The sequence below is a fragment of the Scleropages formosus genome, chromosome 22 (genome assembly GCF_900964775.1).
Source record: "Scleropages formosus chromosome 22, fSclFor1.1, whole genome shotgun sequence".
NCBI classification, from domain to species: domain Eukaryota; kingdom Metazoa; phylum Chordata; class Actinopteri; order Osteoglossiformes; family Osteoglossidae; genus Scleropages; species Scleropages formosus.
In genome coordinates, this window is record NC_041827.1 from 1 (window position 1) to 15,073 (window position 15,073).

Genomic DNA, 15,073 nt, shown 5'->3' on the forward strand with positions numbered 1-15,073 from the left:
CTGGTCCACTCATTATTGGTTCGCACAGCATCTCCTCCTTCCTGAAAGCAGGACGGTCCGATGTGTGCAGTAGATAGAGAAGGGGAAAGAGCAGTAAAGCAGGACCAAATCCTTCAAAAAACTTCTCTGGTGAAATTCTCTGTGCAGAACTGCATGCACTGGGGCAGCACCCAGCCGAGTAAAACTCTTCGTTATCGAACACTGGGTGGATTCTCTCTTCCTTTCGGCCCAGAAGAAGCCCCCCCCCCCCCCCCCCCGGTAAAACAGCTCTGTGTCTCCTCCCCTGCTTCAAGCACACAGCAGCACACAACACACACCATCTTGCTGGTGCAATAATTTACTGGAATTATTGCCTTTCTATCTAAGGTAAATTCGTGTTCACCCGTAAGATGCACATTTGGTTTGCGTTGAGCATACAACTGTAATTGAGCATAACGCTTTTTGGAAAAGGAGCCAAAGTATCATTCTGCCGACACATTATTTATATAGTGGGATGACCTTTTCAGTGTGAGTCACCCTGCTACCATGGCCTTCCTATATTGAGTTCATTGTCTGTGACTTGATATGTCTCCGGAACCTATTCCCTCGGTCTAAGAGCTCGGAACAGAGTTCCGGTGGTGTTGTTGAACTCTGTTTTCTCTGAGCATATTCGGTGGAACCTGATGAGTTGGGACTTGATCAATCCTTGGAAGGTGCGTTTGGGCTGGAAGCTGGATTTGTGCGGTAGACAGTGTGTGTCAGTGCTTTTAAAGTAAACCTTGGTCTCGAGTGTTTTTTAAAGCCACCTTGAGGTTTACTGTAATGGACTGTGGTGTCCAGGAAGTTTACTTCCTGTGTGTCTCAGTGTTGTTTTATTGTTATTTTGGAGTGGTGTGTGTGTTCATGAGTGTGGTGAATGTGTCAAAATCCTCGTGGCCATGGTGCCAGACCCTGAAAATGTCACCCAGGTATCTGTAGCACTGGAGTGGTCTGTTTGGGCATTTCATAAATAGAGTTTCCTCCCAGTCTGCCATGTAGATGTTAGCATAGGCCAGGGCAAGTTTTTATTTGTTTTTAAACCCATTGCTGTCCGCTGTAGGAGGGGGACGCAGTGGTGCAGTGGGTTGGACGGGGTGCTGCTCTGCGGTTGGTCTGGGGTTTGAATCCCACTTGGGGTGTCTTGCGACAGACTGGTGTCCTGTCCTGGGTGTGTCCTCTCCAGCCTTAGGCTCTGAGTTGCTGGGTTTGGCTCCGGTTCCCTGTGACCCCGTATGGGCCAAGCGCTTCAGAAAGCGTGTGTGTGTGTGTGTGTGTGTGTGTGTGTGTGTTTACCTGTCTCATCACACCTTTTGGAAAATCTCCCTTTTTTAAGGCATCCCTCTCTTATGATTAAGTGGTGCACGGACTGTATTAATTTGCAGTATGTTTTGGTTAATGTTTTGTTTGGTGTGGGGTGAAGTGGTTGTCCATTATTATCTTTAAGACTGCTTGCCCCCACCATGTTGCGCTCAAACATGAAATCTATTCCGCAAACTTACCATTTTTCATTATTATACATTTCCGTTATAATAGAGAGGAGGTTAAAGAGCTGGCTGTCTGGTGCAGTCATCACAACCTGGAGCTGAACACGCTCAAAACAGTGGAGATGATTGTAGACTTTAAGAGAAACACCTCAGCATTATCCCCACTCGCCATCATGAACAGCACTGTGGCAACAGTGGAGTCATTCAGGTTCCTGGGCACTACCATCTCACAGGACCTGAAGTGGGAGTTCCACATAGACTCCATTGTGAAGAAGGCCCAGCAGAGGTTGTACTTCCTTCGCCAGCTGAGGAAGTTCAACCTGCCACAGGAGCTACTGATGCAATTCTACTCTGCAGTCATCGAGTCTGTCCTCTGCACTTCTATAACTGTCTGGTTCGGCTCAGCTACGAAATCAGACATCAGAAGGTTACAGCGGATAGTTCGGACTGCTGGAAGAATCATCGGCACATCCCCCCCAGCTCTCCAAAAGCTGTACTCGTCCAGAGTCAGTAAAAGGGCTAGCAAAATCATTGTAGACCCCTCGCATCCAGGCCACTTCCTCTTCGAACCTTTGCCATCTGGCCGGCGCTACAGAGCACTGAGCACCAGGACAGCCAGGCACAAGAAAAGTTTCTTTCCTCAGGCCATCTACCTCATGAACAGCTAAATCCCCCCTAGAGAGTAAACCAGTGCAATACATAACGCTGTTTATATTTATATCTATTTATCACATCATATGTCTTACTCACATTCCCTTGCATTTGTATAGAACATACATATAATGTCTAGTGACTATTTTTTGTATATTGTGTACTTTATATTTTTTAATCCTTTATTCACATATTCTATCTTCTCATCTGTGTCTTGTCACTGTCATTCTGTCTGTGCTGTGGAAGTTTCTGTCACCAGGACAAATTCCTTGTATGTGTGAACATACTTGGCAGTAAAGCTTGTTCTGATTCTGATTCTGAATAATAAAAATAAGAAAATATCAGTCAGTAAGTAAAACAATGTTGGGCCCAAGTATTCCGAGTGGTACAGACAGCAATGTACACAATCACATCAACAGTGAGAGACAATACAGAAAGTCGCCAGGCAGGTACAGAAGGACCCCAGTCTTACCCCCATCCCCCCCCCCCCCCGCGTCTCTGTTGCAGCTCCCGGAGGTTTTTTTATAACCCGCGAGAACCCGGGGCTCTCCCTCGGCAGGTCCGTGTCGGTTTGTCCACCAGAAGAGATTGTAATCCCCGTGTGTCCAGGCGTGCCTTCGCTGCCTCCTTCAATGCGTGGTCCCGTGCCGGTCGGTCTCCAGGTCGTCGCTCGTCGATGCGTCGTCCGTCTGCTTGTCTCCGATCCCCGTCGGTGTCCCCCTTGCGTGCGGTGAGGAGCATGCACCTTTGCTTAAAAAGCGTTCCCGAGTTTTCCAGGTCCGTTGTTGGTGCCGCTTTGTGCGCAAGTGCTCCGTTCAAAGTCCCAGGCACAACTCCGCTGATGTAGTGTTCTTTCATCAATATCGAGTTGTTTCCATTTGGTGATGGCGGATCCTTGGTTTTTACACTGAGCACTTGGTTGGGTTGTTATTCAGAACAGATAACAGATATTAATGTTCAGTGTAGCTTTCGTAAAGCTTAAGCAGGACTCCTGACGTTTCGCACCTAGCTGGTGCTCCTTCAGAGGAGAATCTGCTGGCTAGGGGGGCAGTGCAGTCGTTTATATCCCAAGGTGTGTGTGTGTGTGTGTGTGTGTGTGTGTGTGTGTGTGAGGCAGAGAGGTGTGAAAAAGGGTTGTGTCCCACCTAAAGTGGGATAGGGAGCTGTGGGCCACCTTCTTTACTCTCAAGGAAGCTGTGTGTGTGTGTGTGTGTGTGTGTGTGTGTGTGTGTGTGTGTGTGTGAGAGAGAGAGAGATGTCCATTGTGGAGTGATGGGCTCTCCCTTGTGGGTGTTTTGTGTAGAATTGCAGGTGGGTTTGAAATTTCTGTGGTGAATGTCTTGTGATGTGGCTGGGGTTTAGGTGTCCAGGACAGGTTTGTATGCTTGGATTGGGGTAGGCTGTGGATGGGAGATGTTTTTTAGGAAAAAAAATTTTTTGAGCGTGTATGATGTGTGGTCTGAGGATAGGGTTAGGATGAGGGCTGGGGTCAAGGTGATGGTTAGGGCAAGAGTTAGGGTTCGGGGTTACGTAGGTTTCGTTCTGATCAATGTTTCTTCTTTTAATTTGTGTAATCTGTATCTACTTTTTGCCCACTTCACCGCCACCTCCCATTCTGCCTTACTGGCTAAGTCAGACGTGGGTTTCTGTGTGTGTGTGTATTATGCCTTCATGATGGGCCTGGAGTATATACATGTTGTTTTTCATCCAGGCCTCCACGTGTCTTTGCACTTTCTGTGATGTGATGTTGTTAGGAGATGAAGGTTTAATAAACTGGGTTAATTTGTTTGCCTCTTGGTGTGGTGGCGCAGTGGGTTGGACCGGGTCCTGCTCTCTGGTGGGTCTGGGGTTCGAGTCCCCCTTGGGGTGCCTTGCGACAGACTGGCATCTTGTCCTGGGTGTGTCCCCTCCAGGCTTAGGCCCTGAGTTGCTGGGTTTGGCTCCGGTTCCCCATAGGGTGAGTGGTTCGGACAGACGGACAAAACATAGAGGACGGAAGTACAATCAAGTTAGCGTACATGCTGAGTGATGTGGGTGTGAGTCCATCTTCTTCATTGCAAAATTCTCCCAGCACTTCAGGATCATCTGGAGCACCAAAAAGAGGCCCAACATCTCCCAGTGTGTCCTCATTGTCTTCAACAGACTATGATAACACCATCATTCAGGGACTGAACCGAGAGCGTGTGCATGACCACGTGAGTTCTCTATTCCTTGCTTTCCAAACAATGTACAGGTGCAGCATATACATACGATACAGTGTGATGGATAAAATGAACCACATATTAGCAACAGCTACTGTACACACTCAACATTTCAGTTTCACCAAAGGGGAGTGGGGGGGGGGGTATTCAAAATGAAACTACGAAAGTAATAAATGTGAGTATTCTTAAATCATTGGACATATGATATGTTTTCAGATAAAGTATATAGGGACATATAAGTTATGTTAAAAAAGCTATGTAAGATACAGTGAAAACCTATAAGCTCTAGTAAGCAAGCTGCTTTCTCTGATAGTCCAAGGGCTGGTTTAAGGAAAAATGAATATGTTTTGCTGGTGTTGAAAGCTCATATTAAAGATTACATTATCATAGTCTACATGGGTTTATATTTGTGGAAAGTTCAGACTTACCAGTGTCCTGGGGTGGTGTCTGCAGCTCCCTGTTTATAATGTCCGTATTGCTTGTATGAGTTACTGTAGGTGTATTCTGACTTTGTGGGTTATGCCCCCGGGCCCCCCATTCCGTTCGGGTTAAACTGGTGGTACGAGTAGGGGTTCACAGATTGTGAGTAGGTCTGGCTCTGATAGTACTCATGTTGGCTGTGCCCCGTCTGTCCTCTGTAGAAACCCATATCTGTGGCTGAGAAGTCGGGCAAGGTTGGAGAGTCTTTGGATGCAGGGTGGCAGCTCATAGAGTTTGGGATGTCAGTCAAAATGCTGGCGAGCTGCTTTTCAAAAGCTGGTCCACTCATTATTGGTCGCACAGCATCTCCTCCTTCCTGAAAGCAGGCGGTCCGAGTGTGCAGTAGATAGAGAAGGGGAAAGAGCAGTAAAGCAGGACCAAATCCTTCAAAAAACTTCTCTGGTGAAATTCTCTGTGCAGAACTGCATGCACTGGGGCAGCACCCAGCCGAGTAAAACTCTTCGTTATCGAACACTGGGTGGATTCTCTCTTCCTTTCGGCCCAGAAGAAGCCCCCCCCCCGGTAAAACAGCTCTGTGTCTCCTCCCCTGCTTCAAGCACACAGCACACACAACACACACCATCTTGCTGGTGCAATAATTTACTGGAATTATTGCCTTTCTATCTAAGGTAAATTCGTGTTCACCCGTAAGATGCACATTTGGTTTGCGTTGAGCATACAACTGTAATTGAGCATAACGCTTTTTGGAAAAGGAGCCAAAGTATCATTCTGCCGACACATTATTTATATTAGTGGGATGACCTTTTCAGTGTGAGTCACCCTGCTACCATGGCCTTCCTATATTGAGTTCATTGTCTGTGACTTGATATGTCTCCGGAACCTATTCCCTCGGTCTAAGAGCTCGGAACAGAGTTCCGGTGGTGTTGTTGAACTCTGTTTTCTCTGAGCATATTCGGTGGAACCTGATGAGTTGGGACTTGATCAATCCTTGGAAGGTGCGTTTGGGCTGGAAGCTGGATTTGTGCGGTAGACAGTGTGTGTCAGTGCTTTTAAAGTAAACCTTGGTCTCGAGTGTTTTTAAAGCCACCTTGAGGTTTACTGTAATGGACTGTGGTGTCCAGGAAGTTTACTAACCCTAACCCCTAACCCTAACCCTTTCTTCACTCGTTTCACTCATGTTTCTACCCTAAACCCTAACTCCTAGCCCTACCCCTTACCCCTAACCCTAATTCTTCCTTCCTTCCTAACCCTAATCCTAAACCCTACTAACTCTAACCCCTTACCCTAGCCCTAACTCTATCCCCTAACCCCCTATCCCTAATCCTAACCCTGACCCTTAACCCTAACCCCTGTAGCACTTTCTGTGTTCAATTTTGAAGGTTTAAATAAAGCTTCATCAGTTTGATTCATCAGTTTGGTTGAAGCCATGTCACACTTTTTGGAACAGGTGCAACCTACACATGCCAATTCTGCGTGAATTGATTGGGGTTCGGTTTGATGCCAAACCAATGAGAGAAGAGAGGGATGGAATGAATGGGAAAAGTTTCTAGACTTCTCTAGAAGGGTCTGGAGAGAAGGTGGTGTTCGAGAGAGTGCTCCAGACGTAGCTAGAAATACTCCGGAGTATTTGAGACATGATCATTGTGTGCAAACAGAAGGTTCTGTAAGGAACTTCTAAAGTCTGTTGTGTGTTGAAGTGTAGCACCGAGGTTATTCGTTGTTTGTAAGATATTGAGTGTACGTGTGAAGTTTGTGTTTTCTTATGTTTGGTTGTTGCATTTGTTTTCATCTGATGGGATTTTGGGGTTAGTATATTGTGTGTATGGGATAATAATTTTGAATATTCCTTTGGGTTTTGTGGTGTTTGAAGAATTTAATAAATTTGTTTGTTTTGTTATCGAAATATTTGAGTTGAGTTGGGTTATACATTTAGTTGGAATAGAACCCAGGGCACCACCCTCATAATTAGTGAAATGGAGGGTGGCGCTACACCCCTAACCCCCAACCCCTTGTCTGCAGTAGAAACATCTCAAAGATGATCAGTCGAAATGTGATGAACCTGAGCTCCATTTCACGTAACATAGCAGAGGGTCTGAATACTTATCTTAGTGACATTTCAGTTTTTAATTTTTAATATATATGCAGAATTTTCTAAAATACTGTTTGCATTGTCATTGTGAGGTTCTGAGTTTAGACTGAAGAGGGGAGAAAATGAATTTAAATGATTTTAGCATAAGGCTGCAATAAAAAATGTGAAAATAGTGAAGCCGGGGTCTGAAAACTTTCTGAATACACTGTACATACAATACTCTGTGTTTATGTACTAATTCAGCCTTTAATGCTGAAACAAAAAAACAGTAAAGACAACTGTGTGACAACAGTACAAATGAATTCACACTCAGGGGACAAACTGACATGGTGTGTCACAGCACCGAGCTGCACCATTCAACATGAGTTGAAACCCCACTCAGTCTGAGCACTTTGCGTAACACTTTTTTCTGATTTGTACACTTACTGTACCCAGGATACACTAAAGAGTTAGAGCAATAACAGCATAAACAGGACAGTAAGCGTAGAGATGCTGACCAAACACGTGTCCACACTGTAACTGACCAAATGACCACCTGGTGCTGTGGTATGAGTGCCTCAACCATAAGCCTCATCTGAAAAGCCATTTCCTTTGTGTTTAACTGATTTACAGAGGTAGATTTTTTTTTTTTTGCTATTGGGTCTGGGGTTCGAGTCCCGCTTGGGTGCCTTGCGACGGACTGGCGTCCCGTCCTGGGTGTGTCCCCTCCCCCTCCGGCCTTACGCCCTGTGTTGCCGGGTAGGCTCCGGTTCCCCGCGACCCCGTATGGGACAAGCGGTTCAGAAAGTGTGTGTGTGTATGTGGGGTTGCTGTTACTGGGAGGTTCAGTGGACTGGAAATGCGGCTGAAATAGGAGTGACTCATAAAGGAATCAGGAGGAAAGGATACAGTGATGACTGTCAGCTCGGATTCAATGACAAGTCCTGGGTTCTGTGCTGCTCTGGTAGGAGTTACTATGTCAGTCACAACAACACACAAACTGCCATAGCTGTACACCCTTCCTGCAGAGTAGAAGTGTATGTGGACTGTGTGTCTGGCACTCTGTCCTTCTACAGCGTCTCCTTTGGTGAACTGACCCTCCTGTACAGGTTCACTTCCACATTCACTGAGCCCCTTTATCCTGCATTTGGGCTCTGGGGTTCAGTGTCCCTGCGTGAAGTGAAATAGATACCAGTGTCCTGGGTCTGTTTCGGTTTATTACCACTGGTTTATTGTTGGTGTGACTTAGACTGGCTGTATTTATTTTGTTTTATTTTAATGTTTCCTTCAGACTTTGACTGGAAACAGCGATTAACTCATGGTAATAAACTTTATTGCTAGCTGAATGAATAATGAACTGAAGCAGGACCCACTAATGTGTTTACTGCTGGTCAAATGCTGCCTGAACTGTACACCTGTTGTTCATAATCACATACAATTAATACGAAACAAACTCAGGTTTCAAGCTAACTGCTCCATTGTCTCCCACTTGAACACACCTCACTTTTATCACCCAACATGGTGGACAGCAGTGGACCGGAAACTGCACTCATTCCCACAATGCACCCTTGTCTTAAAGTAACACTACACTCTTACGGCTTCATGTCCGTGTTCGTCCAGTTCGTCCTCATCAAGCAGTGCTGTGCTGACTGTGTGAGCTGCTGATTGAAAGAGAATAAATAAATGAAAACTGTAGAGCAAATATTTATTTACTTGTAATGACCCTGCCCTCGGTCTCGAGTCCCCGGACGTCACAGCCGTCCCCGAAGCACTGTCCCGACACATCTGTTCCCGGTTTACCCGTCCCCCCCCCCCCCCCCCTTACCTTACCACCATACCCTGCGCTATTGTGAATAAAGAGTGGCGTTAGCCAAACACCTCCCTGGGTTCGCCTCCGTCTGTTGCAGGATATGTCACAATCCTGGAGCACTATGGAAGCAGAGAGTGTTCCTAAGGAGTACTGAAAAGCTCATACAACATCATCAGCTGGTGTCTAGCCTTTTGGAGGCACTGATGTTGCTGTCAAAGATAGCAGTAGTAAAGTGCCAGGCACACACAAAAAGAAAGGACTCTGCGAGAAAAGGAAATGAGAAGGCAAATTGGTGGGCAAAGCATGTGGCCTTGAGCCCTGAGGCGCCTATGGTGTCATTGTTTCTAGTCTCTACCCCTAACCCAGGTGTTTCTTTGCTGCAAACAGGTGCCACAGAAAGGGGAAAGGCGAGATGGTTTCATGTGGGGGCCCAGAAGACAAAAGATGGTGTGATTGTCTCTACTAACGGTAAACCTTTTCTCCCCAGGAGCACGTTCCCTGGAGTGGCAAAGATTGCACACGGCCTGGATCACGCTTCTCGCAACACCATGGTGACTACCATCTCCCAGTACTGGGAGGCCCCAGGGTTTTCCACTGTCGCATCGACTTCCTGTCAGAATTGTCTGATTTGTTCAAAGTACAACATTGGTAAAGGGGTGTCAGTGTCGCAGTCACACAAGCCGCTCCCAGGAAGTCCTTTAAACCATCTAAAAATGGATTTTATTGAACTCAAACCGTCGCGCAGTTTCAGATACTGCCTAGTTATTGTTGATCTCTTCTCAAGGTGAGGGCCGCAGCACGCACTGTAGCAAAGTGCCTGCTAAAAGAAATACTGCCTAGGTGGGGTGTCCCAGCTTGGCTCACAAGTGACAACCGGGCACATTTCGTAAACTCAGTTGTGCACCAGCTCTCCGAATGAATGGGATGCCACCTAAAGTATTATTGTTCATATCATCCCCCAGAGTGGTGGTGTGGTTGAAAGGGCGAATCAGACTGAAAGTCAAACTTGCAAAAGTCCGCGAAGAAACAGGTGGCTGGACGTGCTACCCATAGTTCTAACGGCTATGAGGGGTAAAACACACAGACAATTGGGTCTGTCCTGTTTTTAGGTTCTGACAGGAAGACCAACGCCGGCCCCCATGCCAAGTGGAAGAGTTTCATTGGAAACTGTGGATGATGATCTACTCTCGTATCTTTCAGGTCTCCAACGAACACTGAAGGAGGTGCATCAGCACGTGCGACAGAACTAGTGAACCCTTAACCGGGAAGACATGCTAGAGCTGCTCCCAGGCGATTGGGTTCTCATCCGTGACCTGTGAAAGAAACACTGGAAGCAGCCCTGGTGGAGAGGCCCTCATCAGGTTCTTCTGTCCACACCCCACGCTGTGAAAATAGAAGGCATTGACTTGTGGACTCACATCACCTACTGCTGTAAAATAGCTGATCCCACGGAAGCACAACAGCAACATGAGTGATTCAAGGACACCCTAGCACCCTTTCTGAAGGGCAGGACTGTGTGGAATGAGAGGAACTTTGTGTTTCTTTTTTGAATTAGCATTGGTGATTGTGTTGCTTATTGTATTACTACTGAGAAAGAGAGAGGTAACCTAATTGAAACCTCTGTTACAGGCCGTAAGAGATCTGTGGAAAATCTGCATGAGAAAGGCCTACATGGTATTAACATATTTTTAGAACTGAGCTGTAAATGAGTCTAGGTGTTGGGTGTGTTCCCACATTCCACACTCTGTTTCAACCGGACTCCCACTAAACCCTGTTCCTTGGGCCCTACCTGAGGTATTCTTGTGGTGGGATACTTACTTCACTAAGCTTCTGTCCGGAACCTCTACTAGGCCATCGTGGGAAACAGCAGGATACAACTTCTCGGGTCATAAATTCGATGAACTGTCATTCCTCTGAAATTTCACCAAATGAAATAACACTCACGAAAGGGTCCCAACCACAATGGCATCCTGATAGCTCTGCTCAGAGGGTCAAAAGGACCATCACGTGTTACATAGCTGGTATTGGTATCACTGAAAACAAACGATTCTGGATGATTGCATTTCCCTTGTATGGCATAGGGAAAGCAGCCAGACAACTTATTTATCTAGCTAGAGCCTTAGAAGACATAGCTAACAGTACAGCCAAGTCTCTTAAAGACATCTCTGCTGAAATGGTTGTACTACGCACTGAAGCTTTCCAGAACCGCATGGCTCTGGATTACCTCTTAGCAGCATCAGGAGGTACATGTGCAGTGATAGGTAAAGAATGTTGCACGTACATACCTGACCACTCGGAACATATTAATTATCTTGCTGACCACATCAATGAAATAAGGAAGAAGTTTCACAATTTTGGAGCTGAAAAATCCTGGTTCGGCTCCTTTTTCTCCGGGTGGGCGGATTGGTTACGAGCTCTCTTGATGTTTGGAATACTTTTGTTTATCTTTCTTCTGTTACTATGCTGTGGTTTTTCCCTTCTTAAAACACGTATTACTGAGCTCCATCACCCCTTTGAACTTGAAAATGTACACCCATTATCAACAGATTCCAGAGGAGGGCGACAGGGAGAAGGCCCTAATTGAATTGCCCAAGGGGTTTTAGGCCGCTAGTGTTGGTGAGACGTTTGAGAAAGTCTCAAGAGTGGGGAGTATGAGAAAAAATTTCATCAATTGTTCATTCTACTTTTTGTGAGGCCCTTTATTTGCCTTTCAACTATGAATTAAGGATTGTAATAATTGCTTGCAAAAATATGTAATGCGATGAGTGATAAGGCTGCATTTGCTAGGACACATTACAACTGTACCTGCAAAGATAAGATAGCAACACCAAATGAAGAAACTGCTGCCGTGGGATAGAAGGAACTAACCCACCTACACCTCCACAAGAGGAACAAGCCACGGAGGCTGAACTAACGGCTGTACTAGTGGAAATTTACTATCCCCACCCCACGGTGTATAAATAGCTGTATTCTGCTTGTTCTCAGTGTGACTCTCCCCAGGAGGTTCACCTGTGTGCATATATTGCATTAAAGGCTTCTGTAACGTGAGACCAAGTATCAGTGTCATTGCTCTCTTTTTCCTACCACATAATATACATGTATGTAAAGTGTGATCCTACTTTCATTTATTTCACACTTCTATCCAAAGCGACTTCCAGTGTTAAACTTCTTATAATTATGTACCCATTACACATACAGCTGGGTAATTTTACTGGAGCAATTTAGAGTAGAGTAAAGTACCTTGCTCACAGGTATTACAGCAATAGGTGCAATTTTTAGTGTAAGATTGTAGTCTAAGAGTTAAATGCACAACCTCTAAAAATTTGATCCATGTTGAGTTCTCAGTTGGAGTGTAAAAATGTTCGTTACTATTCCTGGTGAACACAGTAAAGTACAGTATAGTACCTAAGGAGAACCAGTTCGCCCATGTTTTGTCCTGATCATAGTTGGCTGTAGTGGAGCACCAGGGAATTCCAGGAAACCAGTAAGCCATAGTGCAGTGGTTATATGTTTTATCCCCTGCAGTAAAGGGGAAGACACATGAAGACTCTGCCACACAGAGAAGGATTACATAGATGAAAACATCACATGAGCAAATCATTTATTAAAGACAGTGACTGGAGCAAAAATAGAGTAGGGCAGCACTCCAGTATTGCTCTGTAAGGGAACAAAAATGAAACGGAAGTTACAGTTTTGAACTGTCATGTATCACTGGTTGCCTCTCTGACATATCTATGTGAATGTCTGATCACCACCTACAACTCAACCTTTCCAAAAATAGAGATCCTTCTTATCCGGTCCATCCTCCCATTGAGAACTCTCTATGAAACAGGACAACTTGCTCATTTCATGTACTTGATTACCTAAGAAGTTCAGTGTAACAATTCACTCACATCCCTGCTTCTCTCAATACATTGATGACATTACCTGGCCCTGCAGATACATTTATTCACTTAGCAGATGTTTTTCTCCAAAGCAACTTACAATGAACTCTGTGTAGTGTTACTAGGCCACACACCTAATTCACCACTGATGTACACTGCTAGATACACTACTTACAATAGGGCACTGATCCATACATCAGTGAAACACACTCTCTCTGGGTGTCATTCACACACTATGGGGAAACCTGAACAGCATGTCTTTGGACTGTGGGAGGAAACCCACACAGACACGGGGAGAACATGCAAACTCCACAGAGGCTGAGCGGGGATCGAACGCTGTTTTTCTCACACCACCCACGCACTGTGAGACAGCAGCACTACTTGCTGTGCCACCATGCTGCCATAATGCACCCCTCTGTCACAACAAACTACACAACTCCTTGTCCAGGCCATTTTATGCCTCGGCGACTGCAACTCTGTCCTGTCTGGCCTTCCAACCTCTGTCATCAAATATTTCCAGCTGATACAGAATGCTGCTGCACAAGTCACGTTTCACCTGCCTAAGCGTTTCCATGTATCTCTCCTCCTTTTCTCTCTACAGTATCTTCTTGATGCTGCCCACATAAAATTCAAGACTCTGGTTGCAGGCTACAAAATGAATATTGGATCTGCTCCCTAATATCTAGAAGACTTGAACACTTGGTAAACCCTAACCAGATGGTTCTGCTCCTCCACCTCTGCCCACTTGGTGGTCCCACACACAAAAGTCCAAAATCAAATGCAAACCAGATTTTTGCTTCTGTCTCAATGTGCTGCACTAACCTCTCCCTCTTACTCAGAACTGCTGAATCTCTCTCTACATTTAAGAAGAGTCTCAAAACTCCGCTCTTGCAGACTCACTTCTCCCCAATGTGCTTGATAAATATGTACGATGTTACCCAGCCATCCATTTGCAATATGCACTTGTCCTGGTCAGGAGTCTATCCCAGAAGATGCAAGGCTGAGTGGGGTACACCCTGGACAGGATACTAGTCCGTCATAGAGTAGTCACACACACATTTCCTCACACTCGACAGGCAATTTTAACACCAGCAGTTTACCTGACCTGTGTGTCTTTAAACTGTAGGAAGAAACCAGGGCCCTCAGAGGAAACCCAAGCAGTTGCAGTGAGAAGATGCAAATTCCACACAGACTGAGCAGAGATCAAATCCACATTCTCTTGCACCACCCAGGTGCTGTGAGGCAGCAGTGCTATTTGCTGTGCCACCATGCTGCCCTGTACAATGTGATATTTTAAATATTAAAAAAAGAAACCTCCATATGGAGCTACTCATATAATCTGTATAGATTTATACAGTGGTAAGAGACAAACTGACTGTACTCAAGAGTCACGTTTCTGCATCTAGATCTCTCTGTTGGTGTAATGCACTTCTGTATTGTTCTTGGAGATGTACGTCGCTTTGGAGAATCTGTGAAATGAAAAAATGGAAATTTAATGTCCATTCTGTCCTTGGGGGTCTGAGGGGAAGGGTAAGAGATGTTTACTTAGGAATTCTCTCACTCACACACCTATAAGTAAAGAGGCAACTGACAGGTTCTCTGACAAAGGGTAGGTGGATCAGCAGAGTTTTTTTTTTTTTTTTTTTTTCCTGTGTATCTGTATTGCTAGACTTTGGATTTCTAGTCTCTCTCTCTCTCTTTCTTTTCTTCTTTCTTTCTCTGTTTCTTAATTCACTCAAAGTTTTCTTGTCACACAAACCACAAGCACCTCCCAGAGGTGAGACCATCACACCTGAACAACATTTAGACAGAGCATAAATAGGAGGGGTCTACAATGGGAAGCTGTGGAATGTCATCAGAACTTAAATGCCTTATCTCATGCTTCCTTGATAAACAAAACCCTTTGAGACCCAGGAATCGACCCAATTCTGTCTTTTGGCCTTGTCTCAGTGCATCCCAACCAGTTCAGTTTATGACCACGTTTTATCGGGCCCAGTGCTTTCTGTCCTGACTTTGACCCTGCCTGTCCCATGACCACAAATTTTGTCCGACCCTGAAGATCTCATTCCCAGTTTTGACCCAACATGTCCCCGACCACGATCTTGCCCATGTCTGCTATGACCTTTCTAGTATCGACCTCATTTCTGTTCCAAGACTTCAATCTGACTCTACTCTTGTCCAATAAAAACTCAGCAATTGGATCCATCCTCATATAAGCCTGCAAATATATTACATGATTAGCAGATTTACATGCAATAATACACAGGGAAAGATGTTCAACCCCTCGTGCCAAAATCAAGGGGGGCTGGACACTAAAAATCACCCCACATCATGGGCAAGCACCATCCTCCTTGCCGGGAGCCACCATGAGCACTTCGTTGGGGTTGTCAAGTGGGCACCTTCTTTTGTTGATGTTTCATTGAATTGAGGAAGAACTGAGCACTTCACCTGAGACGAACTGTTCATCTGAGAGGCCTGCTGGGTTAGACCGACGTGTGAGTCGGACGGGGAGGATT

At 45.5% G+C, this 15,073-nt stretch overlaps 2 long non-coding RNA genes across 2 annotated transcripts; one reads left to right on the plus strand and one right to left on the minus strand.

The window, feature by feature from the left end:
* Positions 1 to 7,700: 7,700 nt before the first annotated feature.
* On the plus strand, positions 7,701 to 11,721 carry LOC114909348 (uncharacterized). Its single transcript, XR_003797247.1, has 2 exons — positions 7,701 to 9,224; positions 9,874 to 11,721. It is a non-coding gene; the product is annotated as an uncharacterized LOC114909348 (long non-coding RNA).
* LOC114909349 (uncharacterized) lies at positions 9,368 to 11,826 on the minus strand. The gene is made up of 2 exons (XR_003797248.1): positions 10,492 to 11,826; positions 9,368 to 10,056 (listed from the first exon to the last, which is right to left on the minus strand). It is a non-coding gene; the product is annotated as an uncharacterized LOC114909349 (long non-coding RNA).
* Positions 11,827 to 15,073: the final 3,247 nt, after the last annotated feature.